Source organism: Pelophylax lessonae (assembly GCF_965119305.1).
Source record: "Pelophylax lessonae genome assembly, chromosome: 13".
NCBI classification, from domain to species: Eukaryota; Metazoa; Chordata; class Amphibia; order Anura; family Ranidae; genus Pelophylax; species Pelophylax lessonae.
The window spans coordinates 202,059,591-202,081,784 of NC_138780.1; the positions used below are offsets into that span (position 1 = coordinate 202,059,591).

At 47.3% G+C, this 22,194-nt stretch overlaps 1 protein-coding gene across 2 annotated transcripts in view; it reads left to right on the forward strand.

The window, feature by feature from the left end:
• LOC309569473 (alpha-1-antitrypsin-like) overlaps positions 1-22,194 on the forward strand; it is a 59,519-nt gene that overhangs the window by 17,155 nt on the left and 20,170 nt on the right. Inside the window, exon 1 of one of the 2 annotated variants that reach the window (XM_082275320.1) lies at positions 21,820-21,932. The exons of the other annotated variant lie outside the window; for it this stretch is intronic. The gene's annotated coding sequence lies outside the window, so the exon portion shown is untranslated. Of the gene's footprint in view, positions 1-21,819; positions 21,933-22,194 lie in introns of those variants that run through there. 2 annotated transcript variants of the gene reach the window in all.

The window sequence follows — 22,194 nt, forward strand, 5'->3', positions numbered from 1 at the left end:
TGCATTAAACACCTCTAGTATCCGTGGCAAGAGCTGCTCGCCAAACTGAGTATATACCTCCATTGGCAGACCATCCTCCCCCGGGGCTTTGCACTTCGGGAATGAGCGTGCTGCCACCTGCAATTCCTCCAGGGTCAGAGGGGCGTCCAACAACTAGTGAGTCATGCTCCTGAAAGGCCAAATCCTTATGTATCAGGACACTCACCCCACGGGAATAAGCGAGTGGAATGATACGCCCTACCCACCCAGGAGTACTGAAGGAGCCCCACGTTGGTCCCCATGAGACGCGTCTCCTGCAGACCAATGATAGCAGGGTGGAATTTACGCAGACAGGTGGACATCATAGTTTGTTTCAGGGGGTCATTCACTCCGCGGACATTCCAAGAAACAATAGGTGTGGAAGACATAACATAATAATAAACATAAACTGAGAATAAAATACATAGAGTCCAACCGACCCTCCACCGTCCAATGAGATTGGGCACAACAGTTATTTGGAGTAGGCCAGATGATGTATGGGAAGCAAGACATGCCCCTAAGAAGGCTGCACATTGGAAAGACATGAAAAGTGCACAACAGTTAGTCTCGCGCAACTGCGCGGTAAACAGATTAAAACAAAAATAGGAATTGAAGGAGAAGCCTCCCAGGTACAGGGCCATTGTCAACCGGACATAGCTCCCCAGGCCCAGGAGCAGCATAAAACAAATGTTGAGCAAAGGCTTCGCACCAACCGAGCACCAAGCCTCAGGCCTAGGATCCCCGTGACCCCAGGAAGTTCACAAATAACCAGCTCGCCAGTAGCAAATGAATATGGTGAGGTTAATACTAGGGTTGAGCGGACACCTAGATATCCGTGTTCGACGGGTTCGGCCGAACTTTAAAAAAAAGTCCGGGTCCGTGTCCCGGACTTTTACCGAACTTTTCCCGGACACCGAACCCCATTGAAGTCAATGGGGACCCGAACTTTAAGGCACTAAAATGGCTCTAAAACACCAATGGAAAGGGCTAGAGTGCTGCAAATGGCAGCAAAACGTAGTTAAGAGCATGGCAAGTGCTCTGCAAACAAATGTGGATAGGGAAATAACTTAAAACAACAAAAAAAAAACAGAAAAATAAAACAATGTTCTTCATCTCTGAAGGACGAGGCCCATATGGAGTAGGAGGGAGGTTGAGGTGGTGGTGGATGTGGCGGTGTCATAGGCGTGCGCACAGGGTGTGCCTGGTGTACCTGGGCACACCCTAATCACCTAGGGCACATAGCATTATCGCTCTGTTTGCCAGTGAGGAGATGGGAAAGATCTCCCTCGCACCTGCTCTGCTCTATTTCTCTTTGCCAGCAGGGAGAGTAATGTATCGGGGCCATGTACATGTAGGCAAACACATGCATGTGTATTTCAACTTTGGGGTGCACACCCTAATGCAATAGGCTGCGCACACCTATGGGCGGTGTAGGTGGAAGCGGCGGTGGAGGAGGACCAGGGCCGGATTAAGAGCATCATGGTCTTGGTGCTGAGGATTTTGAAGGGCCTTAAGGGCCGTGCCTTGGCATGCACCCAGAGGAGGAAGGGTGCAGCCATGCATGCCTAATTCAACATGGGATGCTGTCTCTGAAGCCCATAAACACATCCATGCATCGGCAACTGTCCCTCCTTGTCCGGCCTTCGCGCTGTGTGGGGAGGTTCTGAGGGTGCTGCCTGGGGAAGCGAGCATAGAAGCCAGACTTCTGTGTTTACAAGTGACAGAAGAGCAGTCACAGTGAATATGGCCAACCAGGGGCCTATATAAAAGGTAGGGGCCTGCATGGAGCTGCAGCTCCAATAGCCCCTACGTTAATCTGGTCCTGAGGAGGAGGACGAGGTAGCCAACACTGCTTCTTTTCACAAATTTTAAATGAGGGTACACCCCAAAAGAGTGAGAAAGAGCAAAAATGGAACAATGGCTGGGTAAGGTCCGTATCCATTGCTATTCTGCACAAGGTACGGAAAAGTCCCGTGGGATCCATGCCTGGTTCATTTTAATGAATGTGAGCTTGTCCACATTGTCTCTGGACAGGCGGCTGCGCTTGTCTGTTATAACACCCCCAGCCGTGCTAAATACCCGTTCAGATAATACACTGGCTGCAGGGCACGCCAGCACCTCCAAGGCGTAAAGGGCAAGCTCAGGCCATGTGCCCAATTTGGAGACCCAGAAGTTGAAGGGGGCAGACCCCTCATTCACTACATGTAGGCGTGTGCACACATACTGCTCCACCATGTTGGTAAAATGCTGCCTCCTGCTAAGACGTTCCATCTGAGCTGCTGGTGCTGCTGTTTGTTGTGGCGTGCTGACAAAGCTTTTCCACATTTCGGCCATGCTAACCCTGCCTTCTGAGGTGCTGGCGGTGCCCTGGTTGAGTTGGCGACCTCCTCCTCCTCTGCCTTGTGCTTCCACTGTGGCCCCGCTGTCAGATGGGAATGCCAGCAGCATCGCGTCTACCAGCGTGCGCTTGTATTCGCGCATCTTGCGATCGCGCTCCAGTGAGTGAATTAAGGACGGTACGTTGTCCTTGTAACGGGGATCCAGCAGCGTGGCCACCCAGTAATCAGCACAAGTTAGAATGTGGGCAACTCGGCGGTCGTTGTGGAGACACTGCAGCATGTAATCGCTCATGTGTGCCAGGCTGCCCAGAGGCGACGAAAGGCTGTCCTCTGTGGGAGGTGTATCGTCTGTGTCCTCTGTATCCCCCCAGCCACGCACCAGTGATGGCCATGAGCTGGCCTGGGTGCCACCCTGCTGTGAACATGGTTCCATCTCCTCCTCCAGCTCCTCCTCCTCCTCCTCATCCTCCAGAACTGTGCCCCTGCTGGACAATTGTGTCCCTGGCGTTTGTGTGTGCAGGAACCCACCCTCGGAGCCCCTTGCGAATGACTGCCCTGAAAGCCTTTGAAATGTTACCTCTTCATCCTCCTCCTCCTCATCCTGTGCCACATCCTCTTCCATCATCGCCCGAATTGTTTTTTCAAGGAGGCATAGAAGTGGGATAGTTAAGCTGAGAACGGCGTCATTGCCACTGGCCATGTTGGTGGAGTACTCAAAACAGCGCAACAAGGCACACAGGTCTCGCATGGAGGCCCAGTTATTGGTGGTGAAGTGGTGCTGTTCCGCAGAGCGACTCACGCGTGCGTGCTGCAGCTGAAACTCCACTATGGCCTGCTGCTGCTCGCACAGTCTTTGCAGCATGTGCAAGGTGGAGTTCCACCTTGTGGGCACGTCACATATGAGGCGGTGAGCGGGAAGGCCGAAGTTACGCTGCAGCGCTGCCAGGCGAGCAGCAGCAGGGTGAGAACGCCGAAAGTGCGCACAGACGGCCCGCACTTTCTGCAGCAGCTCTGACATATCGGGGTAGTTTTTAAGGAACCTCTGCACCACCAAATTCAGCACATGCGCCAGGCAAGGGATGTGCGTCAAACCGGCTAGGCCCAGAGCTGCTATGAGATTTCGCCCGTTATCGCACACCACCAGGCCGGGCTTGAGGCTCGCTGGCAGCAACCACTCATTTGTCTGCTGTTCCATGCTCCTCCACAACTCCTGCGCGGTGTGTGGTTTGTCCCCCAAACAGGCAAGTTGTAAAACTGCCTGCTGTCGTTTAGCCCTGGCCGTGCTGAAGTTGGTGGTGAAGGTATTACGCTGTCCGGATGAGGAGGCGGTAGAGGATGAGGTAGCGGAGTAGGATGAGTTAGGAACAGGAGGCAAACTGAAGCGCCCTGCAATCCTCGGTGGTGGAAGGACATGTGCCAAATTGCTATCCGCCTCAGGCCCATCCGCCACTGCATTTACCCAGTGTGCCGTTAGGGAGATATAACGCCCCTGACCGTGCTTACTGGTCAGTAGTTAGGTGGACCTTGGCACAGATGGCGTTGCGCAGTGCACACCTGATTTTTTCCCCCACTTGGTTGTGCAGGGAAGGGATGGCTTGCCTGGAAAAGTGGTGGCGGCTGGGCACGACGTACTGTGGGACAGCCACCGACATAAGCTTTTTAAAACTGGGCGTCTCCACCAGACGGAATGACAGCATTTCAAAGGCCAATAATTGTGAAATGCTGGCATTCAGGGCCAGGGATCGCGGGTGGGTAGGGGGGTACTTCCTCTTCCTCTCAAGTGTTTGGGAGATGGAAAGCTGAACGCTTCCACGGGACATTGTGGAGATGGTTGTTGGTGACCCAGGTGGTGGTGTTGCTGACAGATCGTCTGTTTGCGGGGTGGCAGGTGCCGGTATCACTACAGATGTGGCTGGAGCGGCCGAGACTGCAGCAGAAGAGGAAGCAGGATGAGCCAGAGACGTTTCTTGGTTTTGAAGGTGTGTACTCCACTGCAGCTCGTGCTTTGCACTTAGATGCCTGATCATGCAGGTTGTGCTCAGGTTGAGAAGGTTTATGCCTCGCTTCAGGCTCTGATTGCACAGGGTGCAAACCACTCGTGTCCTGTCATCAGCACATTTTCTAAAGAACTTCCACGCTAGAGAACTCTTTTGAGCTGACTTTGGTGCGCTCGTTCCCTTGCTGCGTTGGGCAGTAGCAGGCGTAGTGTCTAGGGCACGGCCGCTCCGCTTCTGCACCCTGCTCCCTCTTCTGCTGTGCTGGTGGCTCTGTGCGACCACCGCCTCTTCCTCCAAACTACTCAGGTCACCTGCATGACCTTCATTCCATGTGGGGTCGAGGACCTCATCGTCCTCCACATCATCTTCCACCCAGTCTTCACCCCTGCCCTCCCTGTCGGTCTCCACAATGCTGAACGCCGCAGCAGTTGGCACCTGCGTTTCGTCATCACCGGAGACGTGCTGTGATGGTCCTTCCATGTACTCATCTTGAGAAATAAGTGGTTGGGCATCGCTGCACTCAATCTCTTCCACTTCTGGGGCAAAAAGAATAAGAGACTGCTCTATGGCTTGGGGCTCAGACTGCTTGCCTGATTTGCAAGGGGGTGAGGTGAAAGACGGTTGGACATTGGCTGCAGGTGCCAACTCTGACCTTTCTGCAGTAGACTGGGTGGGAGACAATGTGAAGGAACTGGAGGCACTGTCAGCAGCAAACCAATCTACTATCGCCTCTCTGTGTTCTGGCCTCATCACTTCTAGAGGCGTATGATGCCCTACCAAATACTGATGCAGGTTCTGTCGCCTACTCACACTTGAGGAAGGTGTTTCACTTGTGCGTGTAGCTGGCACAGATCGACCACGTCCTCTCCTTGCAACAGGAGCTCTAGCAGCAGCACCACCACGACCCAGGCCACGGCCCCTATTTGACGCTCTCCTCATATTTCTGAAATTTAAGATCTTGCCCTAGAAAGGTCTTTATTGAATAGCGGAACAAAAGAACAACAGTATCGCACGGGTGTATCTCACAGTCAAATATGCAAACTATGCCGCAATTTAATGTTTTTTACACCAAAAGGGTGTATATTGAATAGCGGAATAGGATAAAAAACTGTGTATCTCACACGTACAAACACAGACTAGGCCCGATTAAATTTTTTCCTACCCTAAAGGGAGGATGAGGAAGAGGAGTATGGAACAGGCAGCACCCTCAAATCTTCAGAAGTATGAGATGAACCCCAAAAACTTGGAAAGGTGGATCTCACACGTACCGACACAGACTATTCCGCAATTTAATTGAGCCCCAAAGGTTTTTATTGAATAGCAGAATAGGAAATATGATCAAAAAAAAGTGTATGTTTTTCACACGTACAGAAGCACACTAGGCCCCAATTACTATTGTTTGTACACCTAAAAGGATGGATGAGGAGGAGGAGGAGGAGGAGTATAGAACCAGAGATGTATAGTAACGAAGTAGAACTACTTAAGTACTGTACTTAAGTACCGAAATGCGGTATCTGTACTTTCCTAGAGTAGAATTTTTTTCTCCTACTTCTACTTTTACTTCACTACATTTTTTCGATGATTTCGATACTTCTACTCAAGTATTTTTTTTTTGTGCTGCATAGTTACTCGTTACTTTTAAAAAAATGACCACTGCCAGAACAGTAGATGGCAGGTTGCATAAAGCTCAAAAAAATGTGTATAATGTCATTTGTAAATCAGCGCATACGAAAATAAAGGCTGTGTATAATAAAAGCTGCTATACCAAATCTTTCCAATAAAAAGAAAATATGAAACAAATAAATAAATGGTGCTACTGCGCTTAAAGTGCATCAAGAAACTACTAACACAGGTTAATCATTTGAATAAATCATTTGAAATAATAAAAACCAATATGATGTTCAAACTTTTGATTTCTTTCTTTAATAACTACATAACACAGTACTTGTACTTCTACTTTCAGTACTTGAGTAGAAATTTTTTTTCAAAACTACTGGTACTTTTTACTTTTAGTACTTAAGTAGCAAATTTTTTGAAAAAACTACTTGCAATACTTAAGTAAAAAAAATGTTGAATACTTTAGTACTTCTACTTAAGTAACTTTTTCTGCGAGCACTTCCACTTCTACTCAAGTCACTTTTTGATCGAGCACTTGTACTTTTACTCAAGTAGAAATTTCAAGTACTTTATACAAGTCTGTATAGAACAGGCAGCACCCTCAAAGCTTCAGAAGTATGAGATGAACCCAAAAAACTTGGAAAGGTGGATCTCACACGTACCGACACAGACTATTCCGCAATTTAATTGAGCCCCAAAGGTTTTTATTGAATAGCGGAATAGGAAATATGATAAAAAAAAAGTGTATGTTTTTCACACGTACAGAAGCACACTAGGCCCCAATTACTATTGTTTGTACACCTAAAAGGATGGATGAGGAAGAGGAGGAGGAGGAGTATAGAACAGGCAGCACCCTCAAAGCTTCAGAAGTATGAGATGAACCCCAAAAACTTGGAAAGGTGGATCTCACACGTACCGACACAGACTATTCCGCAATTTAATTGAGCCCCAAAGGTTTTTTATTGAATAACGGAATAGGAAATATGATCAAAAAAAGTGTATGTTTTTCACAAGTACAGAAGCACACTAGGCCCCAATTACTATTGTTTGTACACCTAAAAGGATGGATAAGAAGAGGACGAGGAGGAGTATAGAACAGGCAGCACCCTCAAAGCTTCAGAAGTATGAGATTGTGTTCACTGTACCCCACAAAGATTGTGTTCACTGTACCCCACAAAGGTTTTGTTCACTGCACCCCACAAAGATTGTGTTCACTGTACCCCACAAAGGTTTTGTTCACTGCACCCCACAAAGATTGTGTTCACTGTACCCCACAAAGATTGTGTTCACTGCACACCAAAAGGATTGTCTTCTCTGCACCCCACAAAGATTGTGTTCACTGTACCCCACAAAGGTTTTGTTCACTGCACCCCACAAAGATTGTGTTCACTGTACCCCACAAAGGTTTTGTTCACTGCACCCCACAAAGATTGTGTTCACTGTACCCCACAAAGATTGTGTTCACTGTACCCCACAAAGGTTTTGTTCACTGCACCCCACAAAGATTGTGTTCACTGTACCCCACAAAGGTTGTGTTCACTGCACCCCACAAAGGTTTTGTTCACTGCACCCCACAAAGATTGTGTTCACTGCACCCCACAAAGATTGTGTTCACTGTACCCCACAAAGGTTTTGTTCACTGCACCCCACAAAGATTGTGTTCACTGTACCCCACAAAGATTGTGTTCACTGCACTCCAAAAGGATTGTCTTCACTGCACCCCACAAAGATTGTGTTCACTGTACCCCACAAAGGTTTTGTTCACTGCACCCCACAAAGATTGTGTTCACTGTACCCCACAAAGGTTTTGTTCACTGCACCCCACAAAGATTGTGTTCACTGTACCCCCCAAAGATTTTGTTCACTGCACCCCACAAGGATTGTCTTCACTGCACCCCACAAGGATTGTCTTCACTGCACCCCACAAGGATTGTCTTCACTGCACCCCACAAAGATTGTGTTCACTGCACCCCACAAAGGTTTTGTTCACTGCACCCCACAAAGATTGTGTTCACTGCACCCCACAAAGATTGTGTTCACTGTACCCCACAAAGGTTTTGTTCACTGCACCCCACAAAGATTGTGTTCACTGTACCCCACAAAGATTGTGTTCACTGCACTCCAAAAGGATTGTCTTCACTGCACCCCACAAAGATTGTGTTCACTGTACCCCACAAAGGTTTTGTTCACTGCACCCCACAAAGATTGTGTTCACTGTACCCCACAAAAGTTTTGTTCACTGCACCCCACAAAGATTGTGTTCACTGTACCCCCCAAAGATTTTGTTCACTGCACCCCACAAGGATTGTTTGTCTTCACTGCACCCCACAAGGATTGTCTTCACTGCACCCCACAAGGATTGTCTTCACTGCACCCCACAAAGATTGTGTTCACTGCACCCCACAAAGGTTTTGTTCACTGCACCCCACAAAGATTGTGTTCACTGCACCCCACAAAGATTGTGTTCACTGTACCCCACAAAGATTGTGTTCACTGCACCCCAAAAGGATTGTCTTCTCTGCACCCCACAAAGATTGTGTTCACTGTACCCCACAAAGGTTTTGTTCACTGCACCCCACAAAGATTGTGTTCACTGTACCCCACAAAGGTTTTGTTCACTGCACCCCACAAAGATTGTGTTCACTGTACCCCACAAAGATTCTGTTCACTGTACCCCACAAAGGTTTTGTTCACTGCACCCCACAAAGATTGTGTTCACTGTACCCCACAAAGGTTGTGTTCACTGCACCCCACAAAGATTGTGTTCACTGCACCCCACAAAGATTGTGTTCACTGTACCCCACAAAGGTTTTGTTCACTGCACCCCACAAAGGTTTTGTTCACTGCACCCCACAAAGATTGTGTTCACTGTACCCCACAAAGATTGTGATCACTGCACTCCAAAAGGATTGTCTTCACTGCACCCCACAAAGATTGTGTTCACTGTACCCCACAAAGGTTTTGTTCACTGCACCCCACAAAGATTGTGTTCACTGTACCCCCCAAAGATTTTGTTCACTGCACCCCACAAGGATTGTCTTCACTGCACCCCACAAGGATTGTCTTCACTGCACCCCACAAAGATTGTGTTCACTGCACCCCACAAAGGTTTTGTTCACTGCACCCCACAAAGATTGTGTTCACTGCACCCCACAAAGATTGTGTTCACTGTACCCCACAAAGGTTTTGTTCACTGCACCCCACAAAGATTGTGTTCACTGTACCCCACAAAGATTGTGTTCACTGCACTCCAAAAGGATTGTCTTCACTGCACCCCACAAAGATTGTGTTCACTGTACCCCCCAAAGATTTTGTTCACTGCACTCCAAAAGGATTGTGTTCACTGCACCCCAAAAAGATTGTGTTCGCTGCAGCCCACACACAGAAAAATGGATGTGGATCACTGACACCTGCCTATCTCCTATCCCACACCACACAGCAATATCGATTGTAGTTTGTAGAACACACTTTCCCTAAAATTCAGCAGACTCTGTCCCTAACAGGATTGAGAAGAGATCGTAGATCAGGAGAACTAAGTGCAGACCCCACCCCACACAGCAATATCGATTGTAGTTTGTAGAACACACTTTCCCTAAAATTCAGCAGACTCTGTCCCTAACAGGATTGAGAAGAGATCGTAGATCAGGAGAACTAAGTGCAGACCCCACCCCACACAGCAATATCGATTGTAGTTTGTAGAACACACTGACCCTATAATTCAGCAGACTCTATCCCTAAAATGCCTACAACTCGCCCTGCCTAAACACTCCGACCTGTCCCTCAATTCTATCCGGACACAAATGGTTTTTTCCTGCCTATCTTTCCCTAATCAGCAGCCAGCACGTTGATGTGTGCTCTGTCCCTGATCTAAGCAGCATAATGACGCCGCTGCGGCTGCCTGGAACTTATAAAGACTTGGTTCAGACGGCCAATCACAGCTACTGAGACATTTGCAGGCATGGCTGGGATGGCTTAAGGCACACCAGTTAAACGATTGTTGATTGGCTGTTGAAAGCCCGCCATGAAAAGAGCGCCAAAGCATGCAAAACCCGGAAATAAAACGACCGAACACGGATTTTTACCTGAATATACAGTAAAGTGTCCGTGTTCGTGTTCGGGTAACAAAAATCCAATTATTCGGTACGAACACGAATAATACAGTCCGTGTTCGCTCAACACTAGTTAATACGCACTGTGACAAAGATAAGATGGCGGTTGTCACACGCTGAGTAGAAGATCATAGTAATGTTTCCTCGTCAAGTGAATATTGTAAAAGAGGGACATATTGCCCAAGAGTCCTGTGGTATAATCAGATATCTTTGGGGTTCAGCCTGCCCTATCCTCACGCCCAAGGCGACGGAGATCTTGCTGATTGACGTCTAGCCAGGCAGTCGCATCCTGTGTGCTGTCAAAAAAGTGGATTTGGCCCCTGGCAGTCACCCGAAGCTTAGCTGGGAATAACATAGCATAGGATAAGTGTAGCCTCTGAAGTCGCCTCTTGACTTCCGCAAACTTTGATCACCGGCGTTGCACTTCTGCAGAGAAGTCAGGATAGAATGAAACTTTAGCACCATTGTATTGAATTGCCCCCCTTTCCCTGGCCAGGCAAAGCACCACTTCACGGTCCTTATAGTTCAGCAGCCTGGCCAGAATGTAGCGAGGAGGGGGTTTCTGGGTGGGAGGGGTCTGGGGGTACTCTGTGTGCCCTTTCCATGGTGTATAGGGGAGAAAAGCCTTCCTTGCCAAAGACTTCTTGCAGCCATTCTTCAACAAATGCCGTGGGGTCCCTGCCCTACACCTTCTCAGGGAGCCCCACTATGTGCACATTGTTGCGCCGCAGGCAATTTTCAATGTCATCTGTTTTGTTATAGGCCTGAGATGCTTGTTGGGAAGCCACCCTGACATCACAAAGCAAGGGGGGCAGTTGGTCAGCCACATCACTCACCCTACCCTCAACTGCAGTGGTCCGCTCCCTAATTTTCTGGAGGTCTTGGTGTAAAAGGGACACCGTTTCCCGCAGCCCCCCAAATTTCTCCTTGAGGTCATCCACGGATGCAGTGCATTTGTGTATAGCATGAAGTGAGGGCTGGGCAGTGTCTTCCAAGGGTTCATCAAATATGTCTGGCATAGATTCAGTCTGTAGGTCTAGTGGCTCTGTGACATCCAACAGGCCTGCTTCCTCCCTGCCAGCAAGGTTAGGGGAGAGTGCAGGACCCTGTGTGGCATGCAAGGGAGGGTCAGTAGACATAGAGAGCTTTTGAGTATAGTACAGCATGTCTCTGGATTGTTCATTGTGTTTCAGGGGCTTAGAGGACTTACCCCCCTGCTCAGGTTTCTTCTCCAGGCCTTGTGGCATCTTAGGAGGCTGCGACTGCCCAGCGACATTTTGGCCACCATGGAACGCTGCAGCCGCGGCTTCTCCTCTGCTCCCCCGGGGTCATCATGAGCTCGGTTTCACTCCCTAGCAATTCCGGGCAAAATCATATGTGAGGACAGGATAGTTGTCAAGATCAGCAGCGGGAGCTCTGTGCAGCACGTCTGCTCGCATGCCTCATCAGGCCACGCCCCCCCAGAACACTTCTCTACTGCTGGAGGGCGTAAAGGCGTCCTCAAAACCCGTTATGGCATATGCATTTCGAGGGAGGGCCCTCTTCCTCCGAGCCAAAATTGCCACTGCAGATACTGTTTTTTGGAATTTGTTAACCCTTTCCCTGTCAGTGCCATTAGTACAGTGACAGTGCATATTTTTAGCACTGATTACTGTAGTAATGTCACTGGTCCCCCCAAAAGTGTCAACAATGTCAGTTAGGGGTCCGATCTGTCCGCCGCAATGTCACAGTCCCGCAATATATTTCAATATATTTTCCGTCACATTGGATTTCCAGCTTATACATATAAACAGTGATATTATGCACAGCACACTTTTTTATATATATTTAAAATTTGCACCCAGCACTTTCTGATACACCCTATTTATTTATATACATATATCACACTATCTTTATTTTAGGTGTCACCCATAAATATTTGGTAATTTTTCACTGAATACTTTTACATTGCATACAGAATCATTTTTCAGGGGAACATTAAGGTCCTGCGCTGATCGTTATTTCCGTTTTTATTATATATCAATATGTGATCCACTCAGTATTGCTCTGTGATTTTTAAAGGATACATGCTGCGTTGACTGTGTAATTTTTGGCGACCCAGATGCACCAGGACAGTGGAAACAGCCCAGGAACCACAAGTGCAAGGGCAAAAAAACGACTGAGCCAATCCTATTTGCCTTGGAAAAAACCCAAGGTTAGGGGTCTGAAAGCCCCGCAGTCCATATATGAAAAGAGGCCCAGGTGAAGGTCCCAAAAAAAAAAAGGAAAACAAAGCTAGAGGCCATGAGTCATTTCTCTAGACCAGCATGCAGCATGTGTACCTCCCTGCAACAGATAGGGAAAGCTGGCATCACAACATCCCTTCCCCCGCTTTTTTGGTCAATCCTTTAGTGGGATTTTTCCTTGTATATAATTTGCTTGGGATGAATGCCGTCAGTTGTTATGTCTGAGTGGAACTGGGCAGCTTTTGAATGAAATAATTACATTACGGGTGGCAATGAGTCCATGCCCACCAGCGATGCTGCCTGTAGGGGGTGTTCCATCCTTGACATGTGCTGCAAAGAATTATGGCTGGTTCCCTATTAACCTTGGTTCTTAACCTCTTCTGGAGCGGAAGGATTTGCCCCCTTAATAACCAGGCCATTTTTTGCGATTCGGCACTGCGTTATTTTGTAGACGCGATAACTTTTGCGCAAACCAATCAAAATATGCTTATTGTGATTTACTTAAAAGGGTAACTTAAGGGTTAAGGTTAAAGCTTATAGTTAAAGTTAAATGTTAAGGTTAGTGTTTAGAGCTAAGGTTAAATGTTAGGGTTAAGGGCTAGAGTTACATTTTAGGGTTTGGGTTCAATGTCAGGGATAGTGTTGCATTTTAGTGTTCATATTAGGGTTAAATGTTAAGGTTAAGGGATAGGGTTAAATTTTAAGGTTTGTGTTAAATGTTAGGGTAAGTATTAACTTTTAAGGTTCAGGTTAAATGTTAGGGTTAGGGTTGAATATTAGGGTTAGTGTTAAGAGCTAAGGTTAAGGGTTAGGGTAAATGTTAGGGTTCGGGTTAAATTTTAGGGTTAGGGTTACATGTTAGTGTTAGTGTTTAGAGCTAGGGTTAAATGTTAAGGTTAAGGACTAGGGTTACATTTTAGGCTTTAGATTCAATGTAAGCTCTAACGAGCAGGGCCCTCTAGTTCCTCCTGTTTTGAATTGTATTGTAACTGTATTGTCTTCCCTCACATTGTAAAGCACTGCGCAAACTGTTGGCGCTATATAAATCCTGTATAATAATAATAATAATAATAATAATAATAATGTTAGAGATGGTGTTAAATTTTAGGGTTAGGGTTAAATGTTAGGGTTAGTGTTAAGAGCAAGGGTTAAATGTTAGGGTTAAGAGCTAGGGTTACATTTTAGGGTTTGGGTTCAATGTTAGGCTTAGTGTTAAATTGTAGGGTTTAGGTTAAATGTTAGGGCTAGGGTTAAATGTTAGGGTTAGTCTTAAGAGCAAGGGTTAAATGTTAGGGTTAGTCTTAAGAGCAAGGGTTAAATGTTAGGGTTAAGAGCTAGCATTAGGGTTAAGGGCTAGGGTTAAATTTTAGGGTTTGGGTTAAATGTTAGGGTTAGTGTTAACTTTTAGGGTTCAGGTTAAATGTTAGGGTTGAAAATTAAGATTAGTGTTAAAAGCTAGGGTTAAGGGTTAGAGTAAATGTTAGGATTTGGGTTAAATTTTAGGGTTCGAGTTAAATGTTAGCGGTAAATGCTTGGGTTAGTGTTAAGGGCTAGGGTTAAGGGTTAGGGTTAAATGTTAGGGTTAGTGTTAAGAGCAAGGGTTAAATGTTAGGGTTAAGAGCTAGGGTTACATTTTAGGGTTTGGGTTCAATGTTAGGCTTAGTGTTAAATTGTAGGGTTTAGGTTAAATGTTAGGGTTAGGGTTAAATGTTAGGGTTAGTCTTAAGAGCAAGGGTTAAATGTTAGGGTTAGTCTTAAGAGCAAGGGTTAAATGTTAGGGTTAAGAGCTAGCATTAGGGTTAAGGGCTAGGGTTAAATTTTAGGGTTTGGGTTAAATGTTAGGGTTAGTGTTAACTTTTAGGGTTCAGGTTAAATGTTAGGGTTGAAAATTAAGATTAGTGTTAAAAGCTAGGGTTAAGGGTTAGAGTAAATGTTAGGATTTGGGTTAAATTTTAGGGTTCGAGTTAAATGTTAGCGGTAAATGCTTGGGTTAGTGTTAAGGGCTAGGGTTAAGGGTTAAGGGATTAGGACTATCCCTAAATTTGATCCATGTCCCGGCAAATCAGGGCTAAGTCCTGGAACGCCCATGGCGTGTTCAGGGCCGCATGCTGCAAGCTACATTGTCTTTGCATGGCAGCCAGAATCTCTCCCTGGCTGCCTCTGACACACAAAAAGTTCACAGTGGTTATTTCTATGTACACTACACTTGCAGAGGAGGAAGGCATGGTTGAGAGGGTGAGGATGGAGCTAAGATGGGATCAGGGGAAGGATTGAGCTTGGATGGGATTGGGGGAGGGATGGAGCCAGGATGGGATCAGGGGAAATGGGAGAATGGATAGAGTTGGGGTGGGATTGGGAGATGGATGGAGCTGGGATTGGATCGGGGTGGTGGGTGGAGCTAGAATGGGATTGGGGTGGTGGGTGGAGTCAGAATGGGATTGGAGTGGTGAATGGAGCCCAAATGGGATCGTTATGGTGGATGGAGCCGGAATGGGATGGGGGAATGAATGGAGATGAATAGGATTGGAGGAGTTGATGGGGCTGAGATGGGATTGGGGGAATAGATGGAGCCGGGATAGAATTGGAGGAATAGATGGAGCTGGGATGAGACTGGGGGAATGTCTCCAGGATGGAGCCAGGATTGGATTGGGGGTGGTGGATGGAGTCAGGATGGGATCAGGGGAATGGCTGGAGTGGGAATGGTATTAGGAAGAATGGATGGAGCCAGGATGGGATGGAGGAAATGGATGGAGCTGGGATGGGATCGGAAGAATGGATGGTGCTGGGATGGGATCGGGGGACTGAATGGAGACAGAATGGGATCAGGGGAATAGATTGAGTTGGGATAAGATTGGGGGGGAAAGTTGGAGCCGGGATGGGATGGGAGGAGTAGATGGAGCTGGGATGGGATCAGGGGAATGGATAGAGCAAGATTGGATCAGGGTGGTGGAAGTAGCCAGGAGGGGATTGGGGGAATGGATGGAGTTGGGATGGGATCGGAGGAATAGATGGAGCTGGGATGGGATCGAGGGAATAGATCGAACTGGGATAAGATCAGGGAGAATGGATGGAGCCGGGATGGGATCAGGGGGAATGGATGGGATCAAGGGAATGGATGGAGTTGGGATGGAATCGGGGAATAGATGGAGCCAGGATGGGATCAGGGGAATGGCAGGAGCAGGGATGGGATCAGGAGAAAAGATGGAGCCGGGATGGGATCGGGGAATGGATTGAGCCGGGATGGGATTGAGGGAATGAATAGAGATGGAATGGGATTGGAGTAAAGGATGGAGCCCGGATAGGATCGGGGGAATAGATGGAGCTGAGATGGGATCAGGGGAATGGGTTTTGTTTAACCACATCCCTTTAGCCCCTCCCACTGCTAAGCACCTGGCCACGCCCATATTGTTCGGTCTTGTCCCTCCTTTAGGGTTCCTCATTCTGAAGATCAAATGTTGTAAGTTATGCTCATACCCATACTGTACATACCAAGGGCAGTGATGTGCATGGACTGAATCTTGCAGTGATCATGCGCCTTTGGTATCGCACTGCCACTTGGGATAGATGTCAAGTGGCAATCCCAGGAGGCAGCAGGGCACAGCCTAGCAGCAGGAAGCAGGAGGTTTTTTTTCATTTTGGATAGAATAAGGGAGGTTATAAACTCTGTCAGATTTTTTTTCGCCATCTGTGTCTCAATGCAGAGATTTCCCTTCTCTTCTTGTCTCATAGCCAACAAACTGGAAGTGGGAAGTGGGATAAGGGAATTCCTTGGGGACCCCCCAGGTCACCAGAACTAGTGTCCCCATTGAAAGATTTCCCCTCTATTATTTTTTCGGGGGACAACCAAAATTTTGGGATATTCTTTCACTTTCAATGCATATCTAGGACCTTCAGGGCCCCCGATGCAAGAAACCATGAAGGGTTCTCCGGCCCCCGACTGGGGCCCTTCCCACTGATCCCAGGGCCCTTTACTCTTATTATGGGACCTTTTATTATGGTCCTGCAGCAGACCACTTTCCTGCCCACTTGGGGTCCCCCCACGGTAGTGAAACACCACAGCCCAGGCACAAGTGTGAACTTTGCGACCCTGGTAGTTTCGCCACTGATGTCAGTAATTTTTTTTTATTTTTGTATTTTTTGCCCCATTTGTTTTTTTTTACAATTTTATTTTATTTTATTTTAGAATTTCATTTTTTTTTTTATTTAAGAATTTCATTTTTTTTTTTTACATATTTTAGGACCTCGGTTGGGGGGCTTTGGTGAGATATCAGGGGTCTAAACAGTCTATTCATTAAGACAAGGAAGGGGCCGGTAAATTACACATCTGCATCCTGACAGATCCCCTGCAGCAATTGATGCTAGAGGGAAACCCGGCAACACTGCGGGGGGGGGGGAGGGGGCGTAAAGCACACTTGTCCCAGGGCAGCAGGATAGGCAGGATAGGGATAGGGAGGCGGTGGGAGTGGCATGAGGAGGAACCGATGTCCTCCTATTTCCTCCTGCAGGTGCTGAATGTCTGAGGGGGGGGAGGAGGAGTATTCAGTGGCTACATAGAAGAAAATGTAGGGATCAGTCCCTCTGCATGCTGCCGCCCTCACCACCCTCCTATCCAGACGCACCCCTTTATGTATGCCCCAGCTTTCAATGATAAGTATGGTAAACGGGACAAATAGAGAGGGTGAATTTCCTTAATGGGGGGGGCACAGACAGCAATAAAAATTGACAAATGTTCTAATTCATCTCTACTCCATCCAAAACTAAGAAAAAGGTTTTTCCCTTACTTATACTAGTAGTACTGCCTGGCTGTATTCAGTAAAGAGTTCAATTGATAGTATATTGGGGGGTGTTCCCTAAATCCAGCCTGGTTGTCTACCTCTGCCTATGGATAAGGAGCGTCCCTGGAGTAGGCAGAGGAAATGGCTCTGGATAAAGAATATTTATATCCTTCTCTGGCCAACCGGCATTTTGAATATTGCAGTAATATACAGCTTCCTGGGACACCTATCCTGGGACCTGCGTCCCTCAATACAGAAAAGGCCTGGAGATGGATGGCAACAGTAGGCGGAAGGCTGGACATGACTAGGTTAGCCGTAGAGGCTAGGAGATCTTCGGGAGTTAAATGAGCAAAATCTGGAGTGGACAAAAGGTCAGTTTTGATTGGAGATAGGTAGGGGTTTTTTTTTCTCAGAGAATACATGCAGGAACTCCCCCTTCTGAGACACTTCTCGTCTCTGCCCCCTACCCACCTCCGAGCACCGTCACTTGGTTCTACCACCTACCCTTCTCCCAGTACCGCCCCTTTTAGAGAATACAGAACCAAGTATCATTTTGTGGTGCCAAGTAATTTGTATAGAATTTGTTAATAACAAGAAAATCAGTAAAGTAGATCCCCCCCCCCCCCCATCTTAGAGCCAGCAGCAACAGACCCTTCCCAGCATCAATAGTTTCCCCCAGCAACAATGGACCCAAACAGCAATAGATCCTGACAGCAACAACAGATTTTCAGCAGCCAGCCCAGCATCAATAGACCGCTCCCTCAACAGTAGATCCATCCACAGCAACATTAGCCTCCCCCCCCCCCAGCAACAATAGATTGCCAAGTAAAAATAGATCCCTACTGTCTCAGTAGAAGTCCGCTAGGAGGAAACGCGTCAGAGAGGAAGCGCGCCGTCACTAACTACATCCGCGGTCCGCACTGCAGGCGGCAACGGATCTACAGGGTTCCAGCAAGCTTATTATATCGTCTTAACTGTTCACCATTAACACCGGAGCTATTCACAAGCTTTACCACGGCTGTGTGTCATACCTTGGAGAAGCTAAGAAGTGTTTGGAGGTGATCCATGTCCATTTATGTGGAGGAAAGAGTCTATCCTGAGTGTTTTTGTCCCAAGCTTGAGTGGCCTGTCCATTAAGTTGGGGGCCCATTCCCTTTGGTAAGCAGCCACCTTTACCTATTCACCACGGGTGTTTTCCTCCTGCTCACCATACCTTGGGACCTCACCTTCTTTTTGGACTTTTTTCTTTCCACCTCAGATCCATGTCTGGGATTTATGATTCTAATGGACTTTCAAATGTTGGTCTTGTTTGACTTCACTGCACTAATGATTTTTGCCATATATTTATCAGTTATTTTTTAGCGCTGCACTATTTGATACGCAAGTAAAAATAGATGCCCCTCAGCATCCAGCAACAATAGACCCCTCCCTCAACAGTAGATCTCTTCCAGCAACACCGGATCCCTCAGTAACAAACTCCCTCCCCCAGCAACAACACATCCCCCACCAGCAACAATAGACCTTCCCAGCAACAATAGACTGCCATGCAAAAATAGATCTCCGAGCAGTCATGGACCCTCCAGCACCCCTTGCCATTACATACATTCAGAGCTGGAGGTGCCGGAACTGTGTTCCCCCGCGTTCCCGCTGAAAAAAAGCCCTGGAGATAGGTAGGGTGGGGCAGGGTGGAGTCAGTGGGAGAGAAAGGGTGGTGCTGGGGGTCCTAGAAGTCATTCGAAGCAGAATGGCGTGGAAATAGCTTCTCCCTCCCTTGTTTTTTTGCGGTTATGGTGGTTTTTGAGGTTTTGTCCAAAATGTTTTCCTTCTTCAGGTACTGTGGTTCAAGGGATCGCCCAGGATGGGGATTGACCGGGGGGGCATGTGTAGCCTGGGATTGTCGGTTTGTGGGAGTTCTTGTCATAGCAGTGGGCAGGGGTCTTGGAAGGCTGTAACAGTTTTAAAAGGTGTAAAAGGAAGGGTGGGGCCCATCTCAGGTATGGGTGTACCTACCTTGGTAACAATTTAAGATGGTAATGGCTAAGAGTCATTTGGCTGTATCGAGGGCATCTTAATAGTAATAGTCCTTGAGCCGGTACAGTTCCGGCTGAGGGCCTCGGAGTCTATAAAATTATAGACTGATCATTTTTATTGTCAGTGGGCAAATGTACAAAATCAGCAGGGGGTCACATACTTTTTCCCCTCACTGGCCAGAAGAGGCGAGCCTGAAGTCATCTAACAAAACTTTTCTAACTAAAGTTCCGCTTTAATAACTAAACTGCATCCTCAACCCCAAAAATGAAAATGTAATATATTGCAGCTCACTAGTCCTCGGCCAGATGTGGTGGCTGCATTCGTTTTCTCTTTTAGGCTTTTTTCCCTTTATTTTCATCTGGTGATCCTGTGACTTGCTGTCATTTCATGTCTGCGCTAATTTCTCTACTGTATGTGGCGCAGAGGAGAAGTGTCTGGGATATGACAGTAAGCAGTATTTTAAGGAAAGGATGGTGGAGGCTTTCGGGTAACATGCATAGAAGAGGATTTTGGTAGATACACTATATTACCAAAAGTATTGGGACGCCTGCCTTTACACACACACATGAACTTTAATGGCATTCCAGTCTTAGTCCGTAGGGTTCAATATTGAGTTGGCCCACCCTGTGCATGCCAGTCAAGTTCCTCCACCCCAAACTCGCTCATCCATGTCTTTATGGACCTTGCTTTGTGCACTGGTCCACATCATTTGGTGGACGGGGGATTATGGTGGGGGGTTGTTCTTCAGGGGTTGGGCTTGGCCCCTTAGTTCCAGTGAAGGGAACTCTTAAGGCGTCAGCATACCAAGACATTTTGGACAATTCCATGCTCCCAACTTTGTGGGAACAGTTTGGGGATGGCCCCTTCCTGTTCCAACATGACTGCACACCAGTGCACAAAGCAAGATCCATAAAGACATGGATGAGTGAGTTTGGGGGGGAGAAACTTGACTGACCTGCACAGAGTCCTGACCTCAACCCAATAGATTACTTTTGGGAGGAATTAAATGCAGACTGCGAGCCAGGCCTTCTCATCCAAATCAGTGCCTGACCTCACAAAAGTGCTTCTGGAAGAATGGTGAAACATTCCCATAGACACTCCTAAACCTTGTGGACAGCCTTCCCAGAAGAGCTGAAACTCTTATATCTGCAAAGGGTGGGCCAACCCAATATTGAACCCTACGGACTAAGAGTTCATGTGTGTGTAAAGGCAGGCGTCCCAATACTTTTGGTAATATAGTGTATGATAGGTGGACAGTATGTGTGGGGGAGTGGTAGGTATAATAGGGGGTACTATGTGCTGGAGGGGCATGCAAAGAATATGATGATGAGAAGTATGTGAATGGGTATGGAAAAGATAATGGTCAGCGGTTTGTAACACAGACTGCACTTTATCGCCGCTTGCCGTTCCCTACATTAGTTAAGTGCAATACTCTAGGCCTGTTTCATATGGGCTTTAGCTTTTATAAGAGCAGTGAGAACAGCAAGCTATGACAAAGCATTTACAGAGCTCTCAGCAAGTTTTGTTGAAGCTTTAAAGTACCATTCAGCTCAACTCTGGAAATTTTAAACACAGATCTGAATAGGAATATGGATGACCCCCTTAAACAAGCTACTAGCAGGCTTCAGAACTTCTTGAAGCTTGTTGAAAAGCCTGCTAGCAGCTTGTTTAATATGGCAATCAGCAATCCCATTAAGACATGTTTCCAACATTTACAAACTGAAGCTGAAAAGCTTTAACAAAGCTTGCTAATCGCTCTGCAAAAGCTTTGTCAAAGCTTGCTGTTCACACTGTTCCTATACAAGCTGCTGTTCTCAGCCAGAGTTCCTCTAGAGCAGGGGCTGACTGGCAACTTTTGGCCCAGGGGGCAAGTACAAACCAGAGGCCCATGGTGCAGCGATTTGGCCTTCCTCCCACTCTCCCTGTTCCTGGATTCCTCCTGACCCTCATTCCAGGTGCTCTCTACTGATTGAATCCAGGTTCCCCACCTGGCCAGCAGGGGGCAGTTGGGGAGAGCTGGGACAGCTTAGTCAGGGCTGGCTGGGGGAGGAGAGTCTCCAGTGGGGCATGGAATCGGCCTCTGCTCAGACAGTTTACACAATCCATGCTGGGGGGGGGGGGGGGGGGCTGCACTTTTTTCTTGTCTTCATCCCACACTCAGTAGGTCAGCAGCGGGGACTTTTTACTTCTCTTCACCAGTAATCCTTTAGACACGTCTGTGGCAGAAGCGGTGCAGACTTTTTGCAGGACATCAGAGCAGCCTGGGGGGGGGGGGGGCAATTTCCCCCCTGCCCCCTGGGCCAGTCCTCCCCTGCTCTAGAGGTTGCTAGGGGTTCCTTGAGCTGCTTCCAATTTGATGGTGCCTGCAAAGTTCCAGGGCTGATGCCACCTAATGCGTTACACCAATAATCTTCTTAGTTGTCGGTAAGGGTGGTATTCTGTCCACCACTGTCAGGGACTTTCCTTCCACAAGCCACCAATGTGAGGGCCATTTTGCCACTGACTCTAATGCATTGGTTGTAGCAGGGGTTCCCCAAGACCTGAAATTTATTTCAAGGGTCCTCTGGGGTAAAGGGGTTGAGAAAGACTGCTCTAAAATGATGAGTCCATGAACATCATCCTTGGGCACACGATGCAGGCAAATAGATGTAATCAGACAATATTTGCTCGCCCACATGTGAACCCAGAGTGGTGAGGTTATCCTGTTAATGGTTAGAGAGATCTTGGCTCGCACCAAAGTGTGGACACATGCTGTTCTATATAAGTGATCAGTCAGTATATTTGATTGCGGTGTTCTCTCGGTGGACCTCAGGACTCTGCAGTGAGTATGCATGATTTGATAATTATTCAAATTGTTTTTTTTTAAAGCAGCTTTACAACAAATATCTTGTGATTTCCTTTACCATATTGGTCCTTAATGGACCATTGCTCGGGGCAGAATAGACAGAAGGGGCAGCACCAAGCCTCAGAATTTTCAAAATGTGTTCCTTCTTCTCTTATTTTGTCTCACATGTCTGGCCACCTCCGGACATTTGTGGCTAAATTCAGTAAATTTACCTAAGGGGGTGCAGGGGATATGAGAG